Genomic DNA, 11,223 nt, shown 5'->3' on the forward strand with positions numbered 1-11,223 from the left:
TCTTTAGGAGCGCCCCCTGCACACCAAAGGACCGCAGTCTCCTCAGGTGGTAGAGCCTGCTCTGACCCTTCCTGTACAGTGCGTCTGTGTTGTGAGTCCAGTCCAGTTTGTGGTTTAGATGAACACCCAGGTACTTATAAGAGTCCACTCTCTCAATGTCCATTCCCTAGATGTTCACCAGTGAGGGGGCAGACCGGTGTCTGCGGAAATCCACCACCATCTCCTTGGTCTATCCCGCGTTGATGAGGAGGTGATTTGGCTGACACCAGTCCACGAAGTCCTGCATCAGTCTTCTGTACTCTGCGTCATCGTCGTCACTGATCAGGCCAACGATAGCTGAGTCGTCAGAGAACTTGAGCAGGACACAGCTGTCCGTGTTGTATCTGAAGTCTGCAGTGTAGAGGGTGAAAAGGACTATCACATATTAGAGAGTCTTTTATGTCACCAAAATTACACGTGCTAGCGAGCATTTTCAGTTCAGTAACATATTTGTCAAATCCTTCATCAATCCCTTGATTTCTCACAAAGAAACAATATCTTTCAACAGTTTCATTTGGTTTAGGATTGCAGTGTTGATCAAAAGCGTCAAATAATTGCTGTACAGTCCTGTCCGCTGTTGATGAGCCTAATAAAGTTCCATACAACTCCCTACCGGTTTCTCCTACCAGACAGTAGAACAGTTTCACCTTCGTTCCTTCCGATGCCTCAGTCAGTGTAAGATCAAGATAGAGCTGAAATTCCTCCTTCCATGCCTTCCATGTCTTTGCCAAATTATTCGAATCCAGCATCAATGTTGGCGGAGGTTTCAATCCGAGTGCGCCGTCCATCTTATCCAATGAGGCTTGTGCCGGTATAACAAGGCTCGCATCTTTGCTAGCACGTTAGCTTTCCGGGGCGAACTGCGCGGTTAGTCACTAAAAATAAAAACTATTCCGTCGGCACATAAATAGTTCATCGCTGCCACCATGTTTCACTCTTATTCTTCTCCAGAGCGAATAAATAAATAACTCTCAGACAACTACGTTGTATCCGTAACTCTGCATTTACTGAACAGCATTTTACTCAGCCACATCGCTCAGTGTGATACACTTACAAGGGTCCGTGCTACAACATGAGACAAATAACAATCACATTGTTACAAACTGGGAGAAACAGAAAATCCCACCACCTATGTGCAGAGACAACTAAAAAGATGGAGAGGCAGATCCTGTGATGTCATCACTGTTCAGAACGGCAATAATGGATGCTATGCCACCATTTGTAAAAGATAAGCTAGAAGATGTGGTTGGTCTACATTCTAAACCGCACAAGGAATTCTGTGACCATGTGACTCATGCGGTTGAACAATACAGAAGGAATGAACAAAAGCTTAAGAATTTAGAAAGAGAACTACAAAGAAAACTGGCACAACTGCAGCTTGAAGAGCTGACAAACAAAAATAAGAAAAAGGTCCAAGCACCTGTGAAAGACAAAGATAAAGACAAAGACCAAGTGGAGGAAGTCTCATCAGCAGACTCATCATGGCTCCTCTGAATGCACCACCACTTCCACCACCTGCTGTTCAGCAAGGTTGTGCTAGTTGCGCCAGCTGTGCCAGCTCCTCCTGTAGTTCCACAACAGCCTACAGTGCCGAATATTGATGTCTACCAGTAGCCAAATAACATGAACTGGCAAAGAAGGCCACCATGAAGAGGAAGTGGAGGACCCACTTCTGTTCCTCGAGTGATATGCTGGGGATGTGGACAACCTGGACATAACAGGCATGATTGCCCCACCAGTCCATGGCAACAGCAACCTGGTGGTGAAGGGGATGATTGGGTCCAGCCCTATCGACAATCTCCACAAGGCCCAGTGAACCCGTAGTTTGGGCCTAATCAAGGGTACTAGGGGTGCCCAGAGAATCCTACTGGGGAGGGTCAGCTTCCAATTCTAACAACTGATGCTGATCAAGAACCTATGCTGCAGTTTAAAATAGAGGGCAAACTAACACCCATGATGGTAGACACTGGAGCCACTTACACATGTGTAAGTCCAAATTATGCCTCTCACCTCCCCATGTCTGGGAAGTTTGCGAAGACAGTAGGATTCTCGGGACAAATGCAGCTAATTCCACTGTCAGCTCCAGTTAGTCTGCAGACTAAAAATAAAAAAGTGACATTGGATAGTGTAGTAACAAACACCTGTTAATTTGTTGGGTAGGGATGCATTGTGTAAACTTGGACTCCAAATCTGGTGTTCTCCAGAAGCAGTTTATGTAGATGTAACAGGGGTAAAAACCCAAATGTTGTTTTCTGAGCCAAAAGCTAATGTGTATTGGCTAGGAGAGATAAATAATGTAGTAAAACAAGTAATTTGTAAATGGTGAAGGTTTATTGAAGCACAGATCCCAGGTGCAAAAATGCCTAAGTCTGTGTATCATTGTACAATGTTATATGATCCATCCTGTGACCCAGAGATTGAAAAAAGGTGGTTGAAAGAAACAGAGGGTCAAAAAGTTCCCTTGGTGTCTAGATGAAGAATTATAGGGAAACAGTGATCTGCTATGCAAATAGATCCTTGTGAGGATTGTATTGATGATGGTTTTATTGACAAGTGGTTCCAGGTTCCTAATTCTGTTCCACGTGTAACTCTTTATGTGGGAAAAGGCTGGAAATCAAAAGACTTAGGCCCCATGATAGCAAAAGCAGAAAAGAGTAGATGGGATGATACAGAACATCCTTCAGTTTTTCTTTCAACAGATAAGTCATATATTAAGATTTTGTGTACCACTCTCATGATAGAAATTCCAGAGGTAGTGGTGATCACTGAGAGAATACAGATGTTCATGAGTGAGACAGTCAACTCAGAGTCTAAGACAGCTGAACTGTTGAGAAAAATGGAAAAACAGGTACCAGCTAATTTGTTGTCTCAACATGATACTGATGTAGGTCTGGTAAAATTCACTACCCCAGTTAAAATTAGAACAAAGCCAGGTGCTCAATTACCTAGAAAACAACAATATCCACTGCGCCCTGAAGCAGAGGCAGGTATTAAACCAACTATTGAGGGATTGGTCCATGCTGGAATCCTAGTTGAGACAGTGAGTTATTGTAATACCCCAATATTACCTGTTATTAAAGCTGACAAAATGGCGTTTAATACATGATTTGTGTGCAGTTAATGAGGTGGTAGAAGACTGGCCAGTGGAAGTTTCCAACCCTCACACATTGCTAACTAATGTTCCTCCTGATGCCAAATATTTTACTGTAATTGATCTTTGTTCTGCCTTTTTTACTGTTCCTTTGGCTGAAGAAAGTAGACATTTATTTGCCTTCACATATGCTCGGAAGCAATACACGTATAGACGACTTCCTCAAGGTTTCAAACACTCACCACGTGTTCAATCAAGTTCTTAGGGCTGATTTGGAAGATGTTATGATAGATAGCACATTGTTGGAATATGTAGATCTGCTAATTTGCTCCACCTCCTTGGAGCAATGCCATACAGATTCCATTAAGGTACTTACTAAATTATCCCTAGGGGGACATAAGGCATCTAAAACTAAGCTACAGTACTGTCAGCCACAAGTTGAGTATTTAGGGAGATTAGTTGCGTACAGAACTAAGGCAATTGCTCCAGCCCAGCTAGAGGGTATCAGTAAAGTGCCACTACCACAGACAGGACTATGCAATTAAAACTGCACCTTTGAGGGCAATCAAGAAGAAAGCAGGGCATCAGAATTTGTGCTCATTGTTAGTGTGGAACAGTAAACACTGTTAGCTTTTGAATCATTGAAAAAGGAGCTTCAGGCTGCACCAGCTATAGCCACTCCAGATTATACTAAACCATTTCACCTGTATGTAGCTAACAGGGCAGATGGATATGCATCAGCAGTGCTAATGCAGGAAACATGCAGTGGTAGAAAGAAACAGCTTATTGCATACTACAGCACCAAACTGGATAGTGTAGCACAGGGATATCCTCCATGTTAACAACAGGGACCAGCTGCCCTATACTATGCATATGAAAAGCTTCTACTGTGGCTATGGGTGATCATTTACAAACATCACAATGTAGTGGAATTATTAGAACAAGGGAGACTTGTTCTAACTCAGGCTAGGTGCTTAGCCTGCTCATCTCTTTTGACATACTCAGACATCACTATTAAGCTCTGCACTTCAGTAAATCCAGCTGACATGGTTCCTTTAGAACGTGACGGACAGCCTCATGATTGTGTAGCAAACTCACTGGCTATTACTCGACTTTGTCCTGACTTAGAGTCCTCACCCATTCCAGAAGCAGATGTCGAATATTTTGTGGATGGTTGTTGTTTCAGAGACCATTTGGGCAGTCATACAGGGTTTTCAGTGGTGAAAAGACAGAATGAGGACTTTGTGACAGTGATTTCACAGCATTGTAAGCAGCTGTGTTCTGCTCAATTGGCTGAATTGAAAGCTGTTACTGCAGCGTGTCAGTTAGCTAAAGGTCAGGTTGCAAATATATATACTGACTCTACTTATGCTCATGGTGTTTGTCATTTATTTGGGGCTGTCTGGAAGCAGAAAGGATTTAAGAAAAGTGATGGGACACATCCAACATGCTGAACAAATAGTTCAACTAATTTCAGCCATGATGCATCCAAGGCATTTAGCAATTATCGAATGTCAGGCACTTAAGAAAGGAAATGATTTTGTCATTAAAGGCAACAATGCTGCAGACTTAGAAGCTAAGAAAGCTTCAGGGTGCCAGGTAGCAGTAATGGCCCCAATGGTACTCATTCAGCCTGAGCCTAATTTGGATGATATTGTTCGTATTCAAGGACAGACAAATGCTTATGATCATTCAGTGTGGCATCAGAGGGAAGCTACTAGAGATTTAAGAGATGATGGAGACCTGATTGCAAAACTGCTCACAGCACTGCTCACAGAACACCACAGCAATCGCAGTCCCAAGCCATCTCAGCACAACTCCCCATATGAGATCCCCAAGCCATCTCCATGTCCCCCAAGTGGCCCCATACCAGCCATCCCAATGATCTTCAGGCTGTCCATGTGGGGCCACCCCCAGCAGCAGTGAGAGATCTCAATCTATGTGAACTTCAACCACAAGTAGGGCATCAGGATGGATCAGCAGAAGGGCTCAGGATCATTGGTATCTCAGAAGTAGCAAGTGTAGAAGTGGAACATCAAATTCCTTGGTGTTCATCTGATGGAGAACCTCAACTGGTCACTCAACACCAGCTTCATCAGCAAGAAAGCCCAGCAGCGTCTCTACTTCCTAAGAAAGCTGAGGAAAGCCCATCTGCCACCCCCCATCCTGACCATGTTCTACAAAGGGACCATCGAGAGCATCCTGAGCAGCTGCATCACTGCCTGGTTTGGGAATTGCACCATCTCGGATAGCAAGACCCTACAGCGGATAGTGAGGACAGCTGAGAAGATCATCGGATTCTCTCTCCCCACTGTCACGGACATTTACACCACACACTGCATCCGAAAGGCCAACAGCATTGTGGACGACCCCACACACCCCGCTCACACACTCTTCACACTACTGCCATCAGGGAAGAGGTTCCGTAGCATTCAGGCTCTCACAACCAGACTGTGCAATAGTTTTTCCCTCAAGCCATCAGGCTTCTCAACACACACAACTGAACTGGAACTAAACTCACACGCACACACACACTCACACTCATTCAACTTCATACATTCATTAAGTTATTACAAACAAGTTGGCTTGTTCTACTGTTTACATTGTACATTCCACCACTGCTACCGCTGCTCTGCTCGGTTCTTTTTGCACATCACTGGCACTGCCACTTTAATACTTGTAAATTTGCACATTGCACAGTAGGTTATGGGTTGCTGCTATTTTATGTTTGTGTACTTGTCCTGTACAGTACTTGTCCTGCACTGTCTCGTGTTGTCTGTTCTGCACTGTTTTGTTTTGCACTGTTGCACTAGGTTGCACACGATCCACTTTATGTGGCTAGGACAACTTAGTCTAGTCCTCAGCTCTGTTTTTTGTAACTCTATGTTGTGTGAGGTGACGATGTTGTTTTATGTAGCACCAAGGTTTTGGAGAAACATTGTCTCATTTCACTGTGTACTGCGTCAACTATATATAGTTGAAATGACAATAAAAGCCTCTTGACTTGACTTGACTTGTAGTTCGACAGATAGAGATAGAGACAGAAAGAGAGAGAGAGAGAGACTGTTAGGTAAGCTTTTGTCCTCTAATGGTTAAGGACAATGTACTTTGCATGCAGAGTGCAAGCAGGGACTCCGGCAAGACTAGCTGTGACAGCATTACTAAAATGGAGAGCCAGACGGTAAAAGACATGAAGGTGCCCTGGACCATAAAGCGGCCAGCATCCAAACATCCCAGTTCACCACAACACTCTATGCCTGTGAACCCTCTAGACCTGCTCCTTTACCTAAGAAAAAACTATTCACAAAAGGCTTGACTAAACAAATATGTTTTCAGCCTAGACTTACCCACTGAGACTGTGTCTGAGCCCCAAACACTAATTGGAAGGCTGTTCCATAACTCCTGGGCTCTGTAAGAGAAAGCTCTACCCCCTCCTGAAGCCTTCATTATTCAAGGTACCAACAAATAGCCTGCACCTATAAGAATTTCGATTGGGAGCCGATGCAGTGTGAATAAGATAGGGGTGATGTGGTCATATTTTCTGGTTCTAGTAAGGATTCTTGCTGCTGCATTCTGGACTAACTGGAGCTTGTTTATGCATGTAAAGGAACATCCAGACAGCAACACATTACAATAATCCACCTAGAGGTAACAAAAGCATGAACTGATTTTTCTGCATTGTGTAGTGATATTATATTTCTTATCTTAGCAACATTTCTGAGACGAAAGAAAGCTATCCTAGTAATATTATCTACATGAGTTTCAAAAGAAAGACTGGAGTCAATAATCACACCAAGGTCTTTTACTGCTGCACATGATGAAACAGAAAGGCCATCTAGAGATATGTAATCAGAAAGCTTACTTCTAGCTGCATGTGGTCCTTGTACAAGTACTTCTGTCTTGTAAGAATTAAGTAAGAGAAGGTTACTAAGCATCCAGTGTCTACTGTCCTTTACACATTCCTCAACTTATTAAGCTGGTGTCTGTCATCTGGCTTTGCTGAAACATACAACTGTGTGTCATTAGCATAACAGTGGAAGCTAATACCATGTTTACAAATAATTTTGCCCAAAGGTAGCATATATAAAGAAAAGAGCAGTGGGCCTAAAACAGAGCCTTGCAGGGCGCCAAACTTTACTTTAGTATGCCTAGAGAAGTCAACATTTACATCTACAAACTGATAATGATAAGGTAAATAAGACCTGAGCCAGGAGAGGGGCCATTTCCTTAACACCTACAACATTTTCTAGTCTATTGAGGAGAATAGCATGATCAGTTGTATCAAAAGCTTCACTAAGGTCAAGCAACACAAGCAAGGAGACACAGCCCTGATCAGAGGCCAGCAGTAGGTCATTTAACACTTTAACCAGTGCTGTCTCTGTGCTATGATGAGGCCTAAATCCTGACTGATACATTTCATGAATGTTATTCCTATGTAGCTATGAGCATAACTGCTATGCTGCAATCTTTGATCTTGGATCTTTGAGACAAAAATGGGAGGTCTGATATTGTCCTATAGTTGGACAAGTGACAGGGGTCGAGGTCAGGTTTTCTAATCAGGGGTTTGATAACTGCTAGTCTAAAATACTTAGGTACATAGCCAGTGCTAAGGGAAGAATTGATTATTTTTAGAAGAGGTTCAATTGCTTCTGGAATTATCTGTTTCAGGAAACATGTAGGTAAGGGATCTAGTATACAGGTTGCTGATTTTGATGAGGAAATCAGTGAAATTAGTTCGGTCTCTTGAAGGGGAGTAAAACATTCTAATCGATCTGATAGCATTATATTATTATCTACAGGGTTAGTTATAAAACTGTCTGGTTTTAAATGAATAGTCTGAATTTTCTGCCTGATATTGTCAATTTTACCAATAAAAAAATTCATGAAGTCATTACTGTTATATAATGATTGTGTGCATATTTCTATTGTGGTCTTATTCCTAGTCAATTTTGCGACAGTATTAAATAAGAATCTAGGATTACTTTTGTTATCTTCAATTAGGGTGTAGAGATACATTGACCTAGCAGCGCTAAGAGCTTTTCTACAGCTCAAAAGGCTCTCCTTCCATGCTATTTGAAATACTACCAATTTAGTTTGATGCCATTTACATTCTAATTTTTGAGTGATCTGTTTTAAGGTGTGTGTGATCGTTATACCAGGGTGCTAGCTTTTTATGTCTAATTATTTTTAGTGAAGCTACCTTATCTAGTGTGTATCGGTACGTTGATTCTAAGCATTCAGTTGCCTTGTCAATTTGATGTGACTATATTTTTTTATATGTTAGTATTAAATCAAGAGTGTGACCACCACTATGAGTGAGTCATATTACTTTCTGATTAACCCCTCCTGAATCTATGAATGGACACAACCACTGTTCTCAAAGGGTCTTCTTCATGGGGCAGTCGTGGCCTAATGGGTAGAGAGTCGGACTTGCAACCTGAAGGTTGTGGGTTCGAGTCTTGGGCAGGGATCCGGCAGGGATTGTAGGTGGGGGGGAGTGAATGACCAGCGCTCTCTCCCACCCTCAATACCACGACTGAGGTGAGACCCTTGAGCAAGGCACCGAACCCCCAACCCGGGCGCCGCAGCAAAAAAAGGCTGCCCACTGCTCTGGGTGTGTGTTCACGGTGTGTGTGTGTGTGTGTGTGTTCACTACTGTGTGTGTGTGCGCGCACTTGGATGGGTTAAATGCAGAGCACAAATTCCAAGTATGGGTCACCATACTTGGCCACAAGTCACTTCACTTCACTTCACTTCTGGGTTATCAAAATGAAGTCTCCAACAATTAATGCTTTGTCTAAAGCAACCAGGTTAGAGATGAGATCCGCAAATTCACAAAGGAATTCAGAATATGGCCCTGGGGGTCTGTAAATAATAATTTTGCCTCTGTACACCACCAATGAAGCAATCAAGATGTGTAAATTGTGTGATTGAAGTGTAGGCTTTCAGCTATAATTCAAAGAGTTTAACAAAAATATTGCATTAATCATTTAGGTATTACAGCCATTTTTTATTTATTTATTTATTTTTTTTTTTTCACCCGTTCAAAAGTAATTGGACAATTGACTGACAAGCAGTTTAATGGCAAAATGTGGCCTGTTTCCTCCTTATTTCATGACAGATTAAAGGTCTGGAGTTGATTCCAAGCGTTATTTGCGTTTGGTAGCTGTTCATGGAAACTCTCACTATGCGGTCCAAAGAGGTGTCGATGCAAGTGAAGGAGGTCATCATTAGGCTGAAAAAAAACAAAACAGACCTTTCAGAGAGATAGTAGAAATTTTAGGAGTGGCCAAGTCAATCTGGTACATTCTTAAAAAGAAGGAATGCACTGGTGAGCTCAGCAACACCAAAAGGCCTGGAAGGCCACAGCAAACAACTAAAAGGTGGATGATCGCAGAATTCTTTCCTTGGAGAAGAAAAACCCCTTCACAAAATCTAGCCAAGTCAAGAACACTCGAGGAGGTAGGTGTATCATTGTCAAAGTCTACAATCAAGAGGTGCCTTCATGAATGTAAATACAGATGGTTTACCTCAAGATGCAAACCACTGGTAACACTCAAGAACAGAAAAGCCAGATTAGACTTTGCTTAAAAAAAAAAAAAGCCTGACCAGTTCTGATGCAAGATTAACTTGTACCAGAATGATGGGAAGAGTCTAGAGAAGGAAAGTAAAGGCTCATGATCCAAAGATTCCACATCATCTGTCAAACATGTGTTCTTAAATGTTCTTAAATGACCAAGTCAGTCACCTGACCTGACCCAATTGAGCATGCTTTTCACTGACTGAATACAAAACTGAAGGCAGAAGGTCCCACAAACAAGCAGTAACTGAAGGCCGCTGCAGTAAAGGCCTGGCAAAGCATCTCAAGGGAGGAAATAAAGCATTTGGTGATGTCCATGGGTTCCAGACTTCGGGCAGCCAATGACTGCAAAGGATTTGCATCCAATTGTAAAATAATCCTAATATTTATGATTGTTAGTTTGTCCAGTTACTTTTGAGCCTGTGAAAATGGAGGGACTATGTAATAAATGGCTGTAATTCTTAAAAGGTTAATGCAATATTTTTGTTAAACCCCTTAAACTAAAGCTGAAAGTCTACACTTCATTCACATCTTGACTGCTTCAGTTCAAATCCATTGTGGTGGTGTACAGAGGCAAAATTACGGAAGTTCTGTCACTGTCCAAATACTTAAGGACCTGACTGCAAAATTTTATTAATTAATTCACATACATTTTAAAATGCAAAAAATAAAAATAGTGTGAAATATGTGAAATGTCTGACATGGGCTTAAATGGTGCACAGTGTACAATTTAAGCCCATGGGTGTTCCAAAGAAGCCCACATTTATAGTTTATTTTAAAAATTATTTTAAAAATTATTTTAGATAGGCTTAAAACATCAAAAATCATTCTTTCCACAAATACCTGAATGAATACCTGTTCCATAACTAACAGTAGTCCCCTAAACCCCAGTCAATCCAATCAATCTAACCATAAAAACATTAGTAAGGAAAAGATTTGTTCTTGTGCTAAACTCAACCAGGAATAGATTTTGTTTTGTGTCATTAGGTCACACAGATTCATTGTGGACTCATGCAATGCTGCAGATTTTGTGAAGATGACAGCATAATAAAGAGGAAGACAGAAGCTCAGTCTATTTGGCCATTACACTCCTACATTACAGCTCTCAACAACTTCCTGCCCACTCCATATTTTGTAGCAAGGGCAGAAAGGCTTTTTTTCAATAATTTTTTTTGTTATGTAAAGATAACATGCTTATACCATTTTTGGTCTACTATAATTTCTCTGTTTTTTTGTCATCTCTTTCACTGCAGTAAAAGAATGGTGCACATTAGGTGGTGTTAACATGCAGGCTTATTCAGTCATCTTATATGTAGCAATTAATGTATACAAACTTTGGATCCCTGGAGGACTAGTGGTTAGGCCTCAGCGCTCTCAATGCTGCAGCCCAGGTTCAATACCTGGCCAAGGAACCGATCCCAGCTACTTGGGGTTGCACAAGACAGTGCACTCCCAGTGCCGGTCCCAAGCCCAGATAAATTGGGGAAGGGCATCCGGCCTATGGTCCTCCATG

Source organism: Pangasianodon hypophthalmus, chromosome 7 (assembly GCF_027358585.1).
Source record: "Pangasianodon hypophthalmus isolate fPanHyp1 chromosome 7, fPanHyp1.pri, whole genome shotgun sequence".
In the NCBI taxonomy this organism is placed as follows: Eukaryota; Metazoa; Chordata; class Actinopteri; order Siluriformes; family Pangasiidae; genus Pangasianodon; species Pangasianodon hypophthalmus.